The 16955-nt window shown below is 38.7% G+C and overlaps 1 protein-coding gene across 1 annotated transcript in view; it reads right to left on the bottom strand.

Moving 5' to 3' along the window:
* The window catches only part of LOC130704556 (disks large 1 tumor suppressor protein-like), a 468860-nt gene that overhangs the window by 233860 nt on the left and 218045 nt on the right, over positions 1-16955 (bottom strand). The gene's annotated exons all lie outside the window — the stretch shown is intronic.

Here is a 16955-nt window from a genome sequence, read left to right on the forward strand (position 1 = left end):
AAATATGTAGTCCCTATTCTAATGGAGCTTACATTCAAGTGTGAGGGCAAAAAATACAAGAATTATATAAACAAAATTAATATATGGTATGTGTCAGTGCTCTGGAGAAAAATAAAGTAGGGTAAAGGGATGAAGAATGAAGAAAGATATTATTTTATATCAAGTGGTGAGTAATGAGGTGAAATTTAGGCAGACATCTGAAGAAAGGAATGGAGGGAAGTCATGTAGTTATCCAGGGGTAAAGTATTCCAGGAAAAGAGAAGAGAAAGTGAAAACATCTTAGGACAGGAATATGCTATTGCATGCTCAAGAATCAGCAAAAAAAAAAAAAGAGAGGCTAGAGCAGAGTGAACAAAGGTGAATTGTGATAGAAGATATTGGAAACATAGTGTGGTGGCATAATATTTAGGCCTTTGGCTTTTTTTCAGAGAGAGGGAAGTCACTGGACGGTCTGAGTAGAAAAACATAATGATTTAACTTCCATGTTGAAGTGTCCCTCTGGCTACCGTGGGGAGAATAGGAAGCTATTAACTCTCAAGGCAAGAGATGATAGTGGCTTGAAATAGGGTAATAATGGGCAAGGTAATGAGAAATTGTTGGATATATTTTGAAAGGAGGGGGCAAGAGACTTTGCTGAGACTAAATGAAGGCTATGAGAAAAAAATAATCAGCTTTTTTTTTTAAGTCTGAGTAATTGGAAAATGGAGTTGCTATTTATTAAAATGGAGAAGATAATAGGAGAAGCAGGCTTGGAGCAGAGCATGAAGAGTTCAGTATTGGACGTGGTAAATTTGAGATGTATCGTATTGGACTTCCATCAGTAGCTGGAGAAAACCTTTCTCTCTCTCTCTTGCCTCCAGGCCTTTGACCTAATGTTAGAATTCAACCCTCTCTCCACCATCACCATCATTAACAGTCTCCTAAAATATAGCCAGCTGAAATGTTAGCTCCAAAGGACCCCATTCCTAACAAGGTAAAATAGGTTAACACTTTATATTTCCCTTCAAAGTATTTGTTGCATGTACAATTATTTGTTCAATACCTGTCTCTCTTAACTGCTAGACTGTGAGCTCCATGAGGATAGCTTTATATTCATATCATCATTTCATCCTTAACTCTTACTACATAGTGGGCACTCAGTATGTATACACTGAGTTTAATTTAATACCTATTTTATCTTCAATATTTTTATCTAAAATTAAGGAAAGAATGAAATCATCTGAACATCTGATTATTGATACACTATTATTTTTAAACTTCCAAAACTTCACCTCCATTTACTAAGGAAAATGACAACTAAAATCTAGATTTTTCTAAAAACTGTTTTATCTTTAGCAATTTCTAATATACATCAGAAATGCTGCCTAAAGGAAAAAGTTATGTAAGGAACTTAGAAGTTTGCTATATTTCTGAATAATGCAGGACAAAGCAAAATGATTTGTAAGTGACTGATGGTGTACCTGAAGAAGGGAAAAAAAGAGAAGTAAATTTTTTCATTTGTCATATTCTACTCAAATTCTTACACAAAAACCCCTATTTCCACCTGGTGGTTTTTAACAGTGTAGAAGTGAGTATTGTTATTTTCCATGTATACTAGTATTACTATACCTAAAATAAATCACTGACATGTAAAATGATAAAACATATGTTTTTTATATAAGACATGGTGCCTGTCTGCATTAAGCTTACAATCTAGTACATACGAAAGATTTAAAACAAGCACAAAAATCAACCCATAAAGTTGGCACCTCACTTCACTTTGTCCAAGCTTGTAGATTCAGTTTTCTGAAGATCTGAACCTAATTTTTAAGTATATTGCCATGGTCTACAGACATGTGGCACTGGTTTCAACAAGGAGGCCACAAGCTGTTTTCCTAAGAACACCAATATCCCCAAATGTGTTAATAGATGTCTCATAAAAAAAGAGTTTTCTGGTCAAAAAAAATTTTTAAGACATATAAATACTTAATATACATTTCTCTTGGAGAATAAAGATGCATATTCACTTTTAAAGATTTTGAAGTTAAAACCTTTTAACTTTATTGAACCCACTGTTCCACAGATATAGTTAAAAATGAATCCATTTTATCACAAAATTAAGATCTCATATGACACTAGGGTGTATCCATAGGCATTAAGAAATGCTGGCTTCAGCTATAGTCATGATTTGCAGAGTTTGACAAACAAACTCTTATTTGCATCTTTTCTTAAAATACATAAATAAATAAAAGGCAAAAATATAGCTCTTCATTGAATCAATTGAACCAAAACTTGAACAGTTGAATAAGATAAGAGAGGAAGTCCTGAAGGCTAGGACACTGAAGTGAGTAAGATATATTAGCCTAAGCTATTATCATTCACAGTTTAATTTATCCTGGATTTTATTTCCAAATACAACTAAAATATATCTATGTCGCCCTGAATTCTTCCCTTGAAGACATTCCAACATTGATCTGGTATGTACCCTTCCAGATAATTATTCTCAAATTTAGTGTTCATTGTAGTTACCTGGAGTGCTCATTCAAAATGCAATATCCTGGGATCCACACCAAAGTTACTGAATCAGAATTCTTGGGTGTAAGATTCAAGATTTTTCATTTTTAGCAAACATCCTAAGTGTCCATCAGCAGATGAATGGATAAAGAAGATGTGGTATATACACACACACAATGGAATACTACTCAGCCATGAAAAATAATGAAAGTTTGCCATTTGCAACAACATGGAATAGATGGGCGTTATGCTAAGTGAAATAAGTCAGACAGAGAAAGACAAAAACTGTATGATATCACTTATATGTGGAATCTGAAAAATTAAAAAAAACTAGTAAATGTAACAAAAAAGAAACAGGACTTCCCTGGTGGTGCAGTGGTTAAGAATCAGACGGAGAAAGACAAAAACTGTATGATATCACTTATCTGTGGAATCTGAAAAATAAAAAAAAACTAGTAAATATAACAAAAAAGAAACAGGACTTCCCTGGTGGTGCAGTGGTTAAGAATCAGCCTGCCAATGCAGGGGACATGGGTTCGAGCCCTGGTCCGGCAAGGTCCCACATGCCGCAGAGCAACTAAGCCCGTGCGCCATAACTACTGACCCTGCTCTCTAGAGCCCACGAGCCACAACTACTGAGGCCGCGAGCCACAACTAGTAAAGCCTGCACACCTAGAGCCTGTGTTCTGCAACAAGAGAAGCCACCTCAATGAGAAGCCCGCACACCGCAACGAAGAGTAGCCCCCACTTTCCGCAACTAGAGAAAGCCCACGCACAGCAACAAAGACCCAACACAGCCAAAAATAAATTAAAAAAAAAGAAAAGAAAAGAAACAGATTCACTAATATAGAGGACAGACTAGTGGTTACCAGTAGGGAGAAGGAAGGGGGGAGGGGCGTATAGCGGTAGGGATAAAGAGGTACAAATTATTATGTATAAAATAAGCCACAAGGCTAACACAACATTGTTAATCGACTATACTCCAATATAAAATAAAAAGTTAAAAATTAAAATTAAATAATAAAATAAGCTACAAGGATATATTATACAAAACAGGGAATATAGCCAATATTTTATAACTATAAGTGGAGTATAACCTTTAAAAATTGTGAATCACTATACTGAACATGTGTAACTTACATAATATTATACATCAACCATATTTCAATTTTTAAAAAATATCAAACACCCTAGATAATTCAGGAAATTCTGTCTCTAGAACTTTAATCTCTTTGGGGCAAAAACGTTATTTCAGGTGCTTGCAGGTAACAGGAGACTTCTCTATCACAGCTCCAGATTGCCTAAATCCACCTGCTTATGCTGATTAAACTCAATAAAGGAGAAAGTCTAGATTAGCCATTCCAGATGTTTTACACTAGGAAGATATAATATTTCCTCTAATATTTTGTCTTCTTCTTACTCCATACAACCAAAGCAAAAGAGAAAAAGTACCACTCTGATGCTTTCTTTTAAACTATTAGCAAGAAATTACGTCTTTTTTTGCCATCGGAAAAGAATATTTTTCCACTTTCCGAAAAGGAATTAAGTTTCCCCTCCACATGATATCCATTCAGCCTCTAGCTTTGATACTGATAGCTTAGGTTGCCTTTATCAACTAAATTTCCAACTAGTCTCTGTCAAAAACCCTTGCTGGAACAGTATGAAACGTGTCCAAGCAGGACATTCTGGGCCCCCATTCTCACTACACTGTTTCATTCTGCCATTTTACTTACTACTTTAACTCTGAATTTATTTTGTTTCTTCTGTCTGACCCTTCTGTTTATCCTCTGATTCCCCACCAGTGTGAACATTTAGTATAAGGTACACAAACTAATTAGTAGAATATGGAAAAACCATATTAGCCATAAAATGAACCTGGAAAAGTAGGTCATTCTGAAATAACTGAGAGAAATGGCTCTCAAGATTTGACTACGAAACAAGTACAAATTATTCTCCAATTCAGTTTATCCAGTAACACATTATTACTGGTAAGAATAATTCAAAGAACACAAACTTGACAACAGCTGAACTGCAAATGGTAAATATTAGATTGCAAAATTTGAACTTGGTAAATTGTGCTTGTTAGAAACAGTGGCCCCAAAGGAAAACTCACAACTGAAGACATAATCTCATTGGGGAAAAAACAAACCCTGATTTGCTATCAAAACTTCTTTGTAAAGATTAGGTGGAAGAGAAATGATTTTGATGAAAAAGCTTCAGGAGATAAAAATTTAAATTAAAAAAAAAATAGAAGTCATTTAACTGCACTATAGAACAGACTGACTAAGATACTTTTTCAAAGAAAATTTTTCAGTATTGATTTAAATCTGAAGAAAAAAATTATAAATTATGATATAAAATCAACATATCTTTAGAATTAAAATCGGGAAGTCAAAATACTGACTGGGTTAAAATGTCAGGGTAAAAGTACCCTGCATCTACACATTGAACATCGTAATCAGTATTCTCTAGCACAAAATTTCACAAGATTTTAAAATAGAAACTTAAAATGATCTAATTGAGCATGCAGTTCCATATGGCAGAATGAATACATTGACATTTTCTCCCTTTAAAGACCTGTTGAATGTGTGTGTGTGTGTGTGTGTGTGTGTGTGTGTGTGTGTGCAGAGAGAGAGGGAAGTGTATATGTATATATGGATAACAAATGAAACTATATATATATATATATATATATACATACATACATATATATGTGTGTAGAGAGAGAGGGAAATTTATATGTATACATGGATAAGAAATGAAACTGTAACAATGACATAAAATAAGAATGAGAAATGGGGTCTACATTTCCTTCATTGCTCTAAAACAAAAAGGAAACTTCCATACCAGGCAGTAAGTCAGATTAGATGTCCAGAGAACTCTCTCAATTTAGAATAGAAGAAAATGCTGGATAGAATTAATTTTCTTATATGTTTGTCTGAGTAAAGAAGAAAGTAAAGGGACTTTCCTGGTAGCACAGTGGTTAAGAATCCACTTGCCAATGCAGGGGACACAGGTTCGATCCCTGGTCCGGGAAGATCCCACATGCCGCAGAGCAACTAAGCCCGTGCGCCACAACTACTGAGCCTGCACTCTAGAGCCTGCGAGCCACAACTACTGAGCCCACGCTCCACAACTACTGAAGCACACGTGCTCTAGGGCCTGAGTGCCGCAACTACTGAGCCTGCATACTGCAATTAGTGAAGGCCAGGCGCCTAGAGCCTGTGCTCTAGAAGCCACCGCAATGAGAAGTCTGCGCACTGCAACGAAGAGTAGCCCCTGCTCGCTGCAAGTAGAGAACACCCACGTGCAGCAAGGAAGACCCAACGCAGCCAAAAAATAAAAAAAGAAAGAAAATAAAGAAAATCCTCAGGGGTTAGAAATGAAGAGAAAGCAAAAATCCAGAGAGGTAAGCAAGCTCTGAAGCTGGCATTTATCACAGAAGTAACCTACCAATCCATGGTGGCCTAGGGCTCAGGTTTTTACAGAAGACAAACCTGGGTCCTATACAAGGTGGAAAAGAAAAATTGGTCCCTGAAAAGATGACAGATTGGATTGAGACACTGGAACAAATACAGGACCCTCCAAAGGCAATGAAAAAAAAAAAAAAAGCTAATTCATAAAGGGAAATGGTAAGAAACCTGTATGCTTTGGTCTTAAATCTTGGAGGGATAGGAAAAAAAGAGAAGAAAAAAAAAAAAAAAAAAAGAAGAAGACGACATGTCCCTGGAGAATTCCTAAATGCAAGCCTACACTCATACTGGTTTGGGGCCAGAGTTTATACTACCTATACAGAGTCAAAACTAAAAATGTAGTTTAAAGTGGTTCCAGCTTTGTAGAGCCCCAGGAACTTGTCAGCAGCAAACACCAAAACCTCTTTGGAAGAATGTACCTGCAAACTAGGCCTCAAATAATCCCTCCAAGGAATATGAGCTAACAATTATTTAAAAATCACTAAAATCCTGAAGAAGCAAGTTACCATAAGCAAGAGTCAGCAAAAACAACAAACTACAAATAGATCCACAAACTCTACCGATATCAGGTTTATCATGTGCAAAATAAAAAATAATTAAAACAACAGAGGGGTAGAAAGCATAATGAAAAATGACAGCACTATCAAATGTGACCAGGCAGATTTTGCAAGGGAATCAAATAGAATATCTAGAAATATTAAATATATTCATTAATTTAAAAAATATAAGATTAAATGGCAGATTGGATATAGCTGCAGAAATAATTAGTAGCATAGACGATAGAACTGAAAAAATCAACTAGAATGAAACACAGAGTGGCAAGTATTAGAATGTACAAAGAGAGATTAAGAGACAAAAAATATACATCAAATTGGAGTTCCCAACTCTACTTAATATTCTGTGATAACCTATATGAGAAAACAATCTAAAAAAAAGAATGAATATATATATATATGTATAACTGAATCACTTTGCTGTACACCTGAAACTAACACAACATTGTAAATCAACTATACTCCAATAATTTTTTTTAAATGAGACCAGAAACTCAAAAAAAAAAAAAAAAAAATGGAATTCCCAGAGGAGAGAATAGCAAGTATAAGAAAGGCACTGTTTGAAGAGTTAATGGCAGAGAACGTTTCCCATAAACGCATCTTAAATAAAAATTATATTTGAGGGTTCATTCTAGAAAAAAGAAGAGAATACAAAAGAGAATATGACATAAGATACAAGAAATAGTCACACCCAAGTATCACCAGAACAGAAGAGCAGAAGAAAAGATAAAAAGAATTTATCTCTCATAATAAATTTAAAGAGAACCCATTTGACCTTGACACTTGGAACAGCATTTATGTACAATTCTTTTGATCTTCAGCCTTGGAGGAGCCAATCAAGATAGTTTCCACAGTTACTTACGTTGGTTGTTTTCTTTCTTATCCACTTCAATGTAGTTAGGTTACTCATTTGTAATAAGTTAGGTTAATTTACTAAGTACACCCCACTTTCAGAAAGTTCAAGTTAGGCCACTTTGCTTTTACCAGAGACCTACATTAGTACCTGTTTTTGCTAACCTAAAGAAATAAAGACAGGATTTTTGCTTTTATGAAAAAATCTATTACCATACTAATGTAGGTCTTTCGTAAAAGCAGCATGAACTTTCGGAAAATGGGGGATACTCTTTCCTTTATGCCATTTTGGCTTATGAAAGGTTTCATAGGAATGTTCTACTTTCCAAAAGCAGGGGAAACCTATATATTTGTATTCAAATTTAGGGTTTCATCTATATTCTCGTTGATTTTGTTTATTTTGAGGATCAGTGAGGGTATATGAAATGTTACTATGGTTCTAAGAGTCAGAGTTACACAAAAAGATGAACTCAGAGAAGTATATCAGACACCTGCTACATGAATCCCATTCCCCACTTCTTTCTATCCCTTTCCCACTCATCCTCTGTAAATAACCAATCTCTTTAGTTTCTGATTAAGCCTACCTATATTTATTTTGCACTTATAGCAGATACCTATGTGTTTTCTTGGATCCCCTTCTTTCTTATATGAGGGATAGAATATCATAGATATCCTTTTGGCCTTTGCTTTTTTTTTAACTAAACAGCATGTCCTAGAACTCATACTTTATCAATTCATAGATATCTTCATTATTCTTTTTTTAACAGATGCATAGTATTCCATATGGAAGTACTATAGCTTATTTAATCACTCTCCTACCTATGGACATTGTAGTTGCTTTCAAAATTTTTCAATTACAAACCATGCTGCAATGAATAACCTTCTGCATAAACATTTTGGTTTTTTGGAGGTATACCTTTAGGGTAGATTCCTACAAGGCAGACTATTAAACTGAAAGACAAATGCATCTGTAATTTTGTTACGTATTGCCAAATTTCCCTCCAGAGGATGGTATCAATTTGCATCCCCACCAGCAATGTATGAAAGTGCCTGTTTCTGCACAGCTTTGCCAACAGAATATGTTGTCATATTTCTTCAATGTTTGTCAGTCTTAGGGGAGAAACAGTATTTCAGTGTTGTTTAAATTTGCATTTCTCTAAATATAAGCGAATTTGAGGATTTTTTTCATATATTTGAAGGCCATTTTTATATCTCTTTCTTACGAATTTTCTGTTCATATCTTTTTCCCATTTTTTATTGGGTTTTCAGTCATTTGTTCCTTGACTTTTGAGAATTCTTTATATATGAGGAACATTAGCCCTTTGTCTGTGGTACAGGTTATGAATATTTTATCCCAGTGTGTCAGACGGCTTTTAACTTTGTTTATTATTAGTTGTCATATTTCACTTTTATGTAATCAATTTATAAATCTTCTTTTTATTGTCGCTAGAATTTGAGTTAAGGTAGAAAGACTTTCCCTATATAAGATGAAAAAGAAATTCATGTATATTTAATTTTTGTACTTATATGATTTCAATTTTTACATTTCCACTGGAATGTAAAAATGGATACATAATCCATTAGGAATTAATTATTTTGTATGGTGTGAAATACAGATATAATTTTGTCTTTTTCCAAATAGTCACACAATTGCCCTAGCACCATGCATATTAAGTGTCCACCTTTACTGCAGCGATTACAGATGCTGCCTTTGTCATATAGTAAATTTCCATATGTATTGGGGGGCTAATTCTGGAATTTCTATTCTATTCCACTTGTTTCTATTCATGCACCAGTGCAACACTATTTTAATTATAAATGTTTTAAAATACGTTTTAATGTCTGGTAAATTTAGGTTTCCCCTCATAGTTTTTCTTTTTCTGTGTTTACCCAACTATTCTTTCATGTCCGTTTTTCCATAGGAATTTTAGGATCAACTTGTTTAATTATATAAAATATTAGCATTTCTATTGAGATTATACTTTTTATAAATTAATTTAGAGAAAACTGACATCTGTATAACTTTAAGTCACCTTATCCAAAAATAGGGTATGTCTTTTTTCCAGAAAAGATACTCAAATGGCCAACAGGTACACAAAAAGGTGCTCAGCATCACTAATCATCAGGGAAATGCAAATCAAAACCACAATGAGATATCACCTCACACCTGTAAAAATGGCCATCATCAAAAAGACAAGAAATAACAAGTACTGGTGAGGATGTAGAGAGAAGGGAACCCTTGGGCACTGTTGGTGGGAATGTAAATTGGTACAAGCCACTATGAGAAACAGTGTAGAGTTTCCTCAAAAAGTTGAAAATAGGACTATATAATCCAGCAATCCCACTTCTAAGTAAATATCCAAAGGAAACGAAATCAGTATTTTGAAGAAATATCTGCACCCCCATATTCACTGCAGCCTTATTCACCACAGTCAAGACGTGGAAACAACCTAAGTGTTAACTGATCGATAAATAAAGAAGATGTGATATATATGATGGAATACTATTCAACCAAGAAAAAGAAAGAAAATCTGCCATTTGCAACAACATGGATGAACCCTGAGGGCATCATGCTAAGTGAAATAAGTCAGACAGAAAAAGACAAATACTATACGATCTCACTTATATTTGAAGTCTATAAAAACGAAACTCATAGAAACAGAAAGTAGATTGGTAGCTGCCAGGGGTGGGTGGGGAGATGGGGAATGTGTTAATGTGGTCAAAGTGTTCAAACTTTCAGTTATAAGATTAATAAGTTCCAGAGATGAATTATACAGCAGGGTGACTATAGTTAACAGCACTGTACTGTATATTTGAAAGTTGCTAAGAGAGTAGATTTTAAAAGTTCTCAACACACACAGACACACACACAAAATAACTGTATATGCAGTGATAGATATGTTAAATAACCTTACTGAGGTAACACTTTCACAATATATACATATATCAAACCATCACATTGTACACCTTAAACTTACACAATGTTATATGTCAATTATATCTCAACACACCTGGAAAAACAAAAAAGAATAGGAGATGTTTTTCCACTTGTTCAAATCGTCATTACTATCTTTCAAGAGTGTTTTAAAATTTTCCTCATATATGATTTTGCGCACTTCTTAAATTTATTCCTATGTATTAATCTTTGCTATTATAAATAATGTTTTCTCTACCACTATGTTCTCTGTTTATTGTTTGCGTATATGAAGCCTACTTAATTTTGTATATTAATTTTATAACCTATGCTTGACTGAACTATTTTGTTGTTGAGTTAGTTTTAACATTGATTCTCTGGGGCATTGGTGGGGGTGGGTGGGGGGTGGTGAACTTGATACAAAATTATATCACCTGCAAATAAAGATAGTTTTGTTTCTTCTTTACTCATTCTTAAGCCTCTAATTGATTTACCTTGCCTAATTGCATTGACTGATAACCCTAATGAATGTTGAATAATAGTGGAGATAGTTGTTATCCTTGCCTTGTTCCTGATCTTAGTGAAAATGCCTCTAGTGTTTCTTTGTGTGTGTGTGAGGTAATAAAGATTTATTGATATTTTAAGCTGCTAAATATGGGAGTAACTTGTTATACAGCAATAGATAACTAATACAGTATGTATAGTATACTAGGATTGGAGTGAATGCATTAACTATCTCACCAGTGAAACTTAAGAAACTTGTATCAGGGAGGGTGGCTGAGGGACAGAGGGGTGGCGATGGGGACCTTTTTGTCCCTTTGGCATTTTGAACCATCTTTTCAAAAAGATCACCTGAATGGCAAATAAGTAAATAAAAACGTAGGCAACCCTCAGAGAGTAGCAGCTGTGATTATTCATTCCATGGATATTTCTCAAGCTGCCAGAAGTCACCCTTGAGTATGTGTGGCTTAATCTACAACATGGGATTATGAAGAATACAAGGGCCGGGGATTGAGAGTCACATAGGAGTGCCACCATGTACTAGCTGTGTGCCTTGGGGTAGGTTGCTTAACCTCTCTGATCTTCAGTTTATCTTAAAAATGGGGATCATCAATACAATGACAGGGGCCTAATGTTCAAAGACCAGGCATGGGGTAAACACTTAATAGATTTGGTTGTTATTGATAATAAGCTTCCAGGATCCTGCCCTGGGCCAGGAGACTGGAGAACCCACTGAGTCCCTTGCCCCCAGCTCTGGAGGCAGGCTAGGGTAGGTGGCCTACAGGGGACAGCCGAGCCAGCCTTCCAGGGTAGAAGCTGGGTGAGAGGATTATGAAGGCCAGGAGGGACGACAGGGTGAGAGAGACCCCACTCCAGGATCACCTGCCCACCTAGCCCCCCATCCTCCCTGTATGTGTTCTGGCCTTGCCCCAGGACTCACAGTTGGGAGGGACAGGGCAGAGGCCCACCAACCATAAGGCATCACTTGGAGGAGTGGGAGGGTCTAGAGGTGCAGGGAGGGGCTGAGGGGTCCTGAGGTGGGGGTGCCCTGGACTTCAGTCCACCCAGAGCTGGGCTCTCTCCCTGTCCTGTGCTGGGAAGGGCGTTTGGATGACTGGTACCCACATGCCACATGAATCTACAGGATGCCAGCACAGGCGGCGGGGAGGGGCCCTAGGGAATTCCCACGTGGGAAACCGGAGTATCAGCCTGGTCGAGCAGAAACATGTTAGGAAGCTGGCTGAGGCTCTGTGTCACTGTGTGAGCCCGGCGAGTCCTGAGGCACAGCCACGCCACTTGCTGATGGGTACGTCCTCTGGGCCCAGTGGCATATGTGGGCTGCCTGGGATCAAGGCAGAGATGAGAGGTGGGGTCCCCATATCCGTCCTGACTCTGAGGATGACAGGAGGGTGAGCTCCTTTGAGGCAAGTGCCTGGGAGGCACTGCCTGCCCTGGCCCGGGGAGGGGGTGGGGCTTGATTGGGTTGCTTTGTTCATGACTCATGCTTTCTGGGACCAGCCCTGTCCCCCCGGGGGGGAATTTCCAGGAGGGCTCCCTTTGGCCCCCTCTGCCCTGTGCAGGTGTCCGAGGCTCAGCTGTGCCCGCCTGTCCAGGCCAGGAAAAGGCTCGTCAGCGCCCCCCCGGGAGGGGAGCCTCACTGGGTTGGGGCACCTTTTTTCTGGATGGTGAACTGCCCAGTGCACTTTTGGCAACATGACCAATATAGCAACTTGTCCACAAGGAAACCTTTACCCCTGCCCTGCCTCCAGCCAGGGCTCCCAGTCCAGTGTGCTCTGTCTCGGGACCGCCGCCCTTGTAGCCTGGACTTGGCCTCTCCCCTCCTCTCAGCCTCCAGATCTGATCAGCGACTGTCCTCAGTGTGGGTTCCCTGGTGGCAGACCCCAGATGAGGGTCCAGCTGTGTTCCCAGGAAAGACATGGGTGGGGGAAAGCTCAGCATGGGGGCGGACCCCGCGGGGGCCTCACGCAAGAGCAGTGAGGGCCACCCCGCGGGGGACCTGATCAGGCCAGCGAGGTGGAGATGTTTTACCCGCACGTCCCGTGACTGGTAGGGGCAAACTTCTTGCGGGAGTGGATGCCCAGGCTGTTCGGCTCTCTTGGGTGCAGGCAAAGCTGGTGCTGGCAGTGAATGGTGTCTGACAGAAGGGCAGGTGCTGGCTGCTGCAGAGAAAGTTCCTTGAGAGGATGCAGGAGGCAGTGAAGGGCTGGGGGACGTGGGCGGGGCACCCACAGCGCCTGCCGCCACTGCTGAATACTCCTGATTTGACTCCTGTTTCTGGAAAATGTTTGCTTCTCTCCATCCCCACAGCTACCTTCATCTCTCGTGGGGATGCCCAGGGGCCTCCTGACTGTCCACACAGAGCTGGTGGATAACCCCCTCCTCTCAGGTGGCCCCCAGCCCTCAGAGGTTGCAAACTCAGCTGCCTCTAGGTGCAGGGAAGTGACATAAATGAATGAACCAAGAGTGGCCTGTACCAGCTCACCGCCCTCCCCAGATACCCCGTTTGATGGAGACCAAGGATGAGAAATGCACCTCACGTCTCAGAAGACGATAAAACAAGTGCCATGATAGATTGGGGGTGGAGCCATGGGGAGCAGAGGGCCCAGGCTGCCCAAGGGGGGAGCCCCCGCTTGACTTCAACTAACCGGTCCCACAAGGCCGAGGGACCAGCATGTGTGAAGGAGGCAGGGGGCGTCACAAGGATTGAGAGATGCAGACAGGGAAGGCAGGTGGGGTAGGAGCATGGAGAGGGGTGGGTGGGGAGCCCTATGCAGGGGTCCTCCACCTGGCCTTGCAGGCCCAGGCCTGGACCCCATCCTGACAACAGGCAAAGCAGGATGGCAAGTGGAACAGTGGAAGAGTGGGGTCCAGGAGACCAGGCTGTTGCCATGATCAGTCCAGGTGTGAGAAGGGGTGCCTGCACCAGGGTGGTGGCCACAGGGATGGAGACGGGTGGACACACATGGCCAGGAGGCCTTGCTGAAGGGCTGGGTGTGGGATGGGGAATAGCCACCACTAGATCTCAGAGTCAGGACTGACCATCCCAGAAGGCCCCTTCCCTTTGCTTCCAGGAGCCCCCAGGGTGCTCAGGCAAGGAGGACTCCTGGTGGATCTGAGAGGCGTTCCAGCATCCCAAAGCTCCCTGGGGTGGGTGGGAGGGTGTCAGCCTTGGTCCAGTCTGAGGTCAGGCATGTCCCACACAGGTTCGAACACCTAGGAGGGCAGGCAGCCCACATGAAGAAGACGGCAGAAGGTAAGAGACAAGACCCCCACTCCAGTTCTGCCACAGAGCCAGCCAGGCGATGCCCACGCTCCTTCACAGCTATCCCAGGAACTCCATGTTGCCCAAGCTCCCTCCAGAAAGACTTTCCAGATCCTTCCTTTGCATGGCCAGCTCCTAATGCAAACTCCAGAGCGGGTGCCTCCGCCTCTAGTGTTTCTTGATTTTGAAGGAATACTTGTTTTAGGGCAAAGGTAAATATTTTTTATCATCTTGAGAAAGTATCCCTCAATTCCTATTTCCTAGAATGTGTTTTATCATGAATTGAAGTGGAATTTTTTCCAAAGATTTAGTCAGTCTGAATGGCAATAATTATACAATTTTCCCTTGGATTTATTAATTTGGTATGTGATAATAGTGGATTTCCTTGCATTTGGAGAATAAATCCCATGTGGTTATGATGTATTATTTTCTTAACATGATATTGGATTCTGTTTGCGAATATTTTGTTTAGAATTTTTACATCAATATCCATGAGAGATATTAGACAATAGTTTTATTTGTTTGTCCTTATTTGGGTTAGATATCTATGTTAATTGTCTTCCTTTTCAATGCTCTGCAATAATTTATAAAGCATTAAAAATATCTGGCCTTTAAAGGTTTAGTAGAATTTCTTTGTGAAACTATCTGGGCCTCATATTTTGTTTTGTTTTATTTGTGATGTATTTCCTTAATAACTTTATCTCTTCTATAGAAATTGGACTTTTAAGCCTTTTTAACTCTAATAGGATTAGTTTCAATAATCTGTATTTCCCTAGAAAATTTTCCATTTCATTTAGGTAGGTTTTCAAAATTGTCTACAAACTTGACTTATAATTTTTTCCATTTATTCTGTTTCAGTAGTTACTTCCTGTTATAATTTCTTATTTTATATATCTGTATTTTCTCTTTTCTTTCTTGAGCAAGTTATCTAGTGGTTTATTTTGTTAATTTTTTAAAAGCAGGATATAGATTTAAATCATGCTTGATCCTTTAAACCAAGACTGTCTCTTTAAGATGAATCTGTTCCTCTGAATCATGTGGTTGGTCCTTTAAATGGGCTGTATTTTGAAATCCTTTTCCTGTAGTCCTGCTCTGATCAACCCAAGCACTTTCATAGTATTTTCAGATTTAGGATGGATTTAATCTTTCTAGTACTGTAGTTGCTACAACTCTATCTCAGGCTCCCTCTTCAGCATCTTCATTTGTCTTCTTAGTAATTTTTCTTGGTTGCCTTTCCTCCCAGCAAAGCTCTCTGGTGGGTGGCTAGAGGTGGGATTTTGTAGGACCCTGATGATATTACTTTTTTCAACCTTTCTTTTTACTCACAATGTTTAAATAATAGCATTTATGTAACAGAAAACTAAATAATATATAATCCCCAAAAGACCTATTTTTATATTTTTATGTTGAAATAATAACATATTTGCAATGTGTCTAATGTATAATAAAGTCATAACATTTAATATGTATATGTAACATGTGGTAAAGTAATAGCATACATGCATAAATATGTAATATGTAAGAATATGGATAACATTTTTATGTTAAAGTAATAACTCATATGTGTATAATACAGCTGTGTCCTCAGTTGGCTCTCTAAAAAGTTGGTCTCCCTAACTTACATGCTACTTCATAATACGAACTTTTCAATTACTATTCTCTACCTTTCTATGTCAATAAATTTTCATTTCCTTTGATACAGTCTATATTCACATTGCCCTGCTTGTCCAAAAAGTATTCTTTAAACCGCTTTGTCCAAACCAGTACAGAACCCAGGTTCACATATTGCATTTGGTTTTAATGTCTGTTAACCATTCTTTTAATCCAGCACTACTCTGTTCCCCTATTTTTTCATAGGAGAAGGGCTTGCTGAAGAGACCAAACTAGTAGTCCTGCTGCATGTCTTACTGTCTGGATTTGTCTGACTGCTACTATGGGATGGCAATGAGATAATTTCTTCTCTCTCTTCTATTTCCTGTCTATCTCTCTCTCCCTAAACTAGATGGCAAACTTCTAATGGTCCAGGACTGTGACCTGTTCATTTTTGTATTCCCCAAAACAACAGCATGTCTGGCCCAGACCACGGTCAATTTTTGTTTTTGTTTTAAATAAAATATGTGTTGGATTGACTCATGAAAGGTCAGTTTTTCCTAAAGGTTAATAGCAAAACCTGGCATTTGTTTCAGATTGCTATGGCCTAAAAAGTTCTCATTCTCTCTCTCTCTCTCTCTCACACACACACACACTCACACACACACGAACTAGAAAATAACATTTGAAACTACAAAAACATAATGATGGTATATAGTTTTTGAGGTAGATGGGAACCTGGTAGAGCAGCTAGGAAAATCTGAAGTAGAATGATAAAGGCAGTGATTACACAGTGTAAATATTGCTATTATGAGAACAACAGGTAGTATTTCCACAGCAAATGGGCTTTGAGCATAAATGTTTCCAGAAATCACACATCATTTTGACAGAGAAATTTAAGATACAGATGTAGAATGTACCACTTATTCGAAAAAGCTGTTGTGAAGGGAGTAAAATAATAATAATAATAATAGCAGAACCCTATGTTTACAAATAAAGCATGCACAGAAGCACTCAAAATAAGTATCATAAAACCTGATTCCAGCTCTCCCACTGTTGTGTGTTATTTTCAATAAAGCATTTACTTCTCTGTGCCTCTGTCCTCCATCTATAAAGTATAGATAACACTTTTATTGTCTTAAGTAGAACTGTCGGCTTCCTTAATCTGATCAAGCCTCATCTTTCAAGGAAGACAATAAAAGGAAGGAATTCTTGTGGGATATCCTTGTCTTAGGCCCCAGCTCTTAGCTCTTTATGATGAATATCTTTTCTATGAGACTTTCTCAGGAGATTAT

The sequence above is a fragment of the Balaenoptera acutorostrata genome, chromosome 9 (assembly GCF_949987535.1).
Source record: "Balaenoptera acutorostrata chromosome 9, mBalAcu1.1, whole genome shotgun sequence".
Classification (NCBI taxonomy): Eukaryota; Metazoa; Chordata; class Mammalia; order Artiodactyla; family Balaenopteridae; genus Balaenoptera; species Balaenoptera acutorostrata.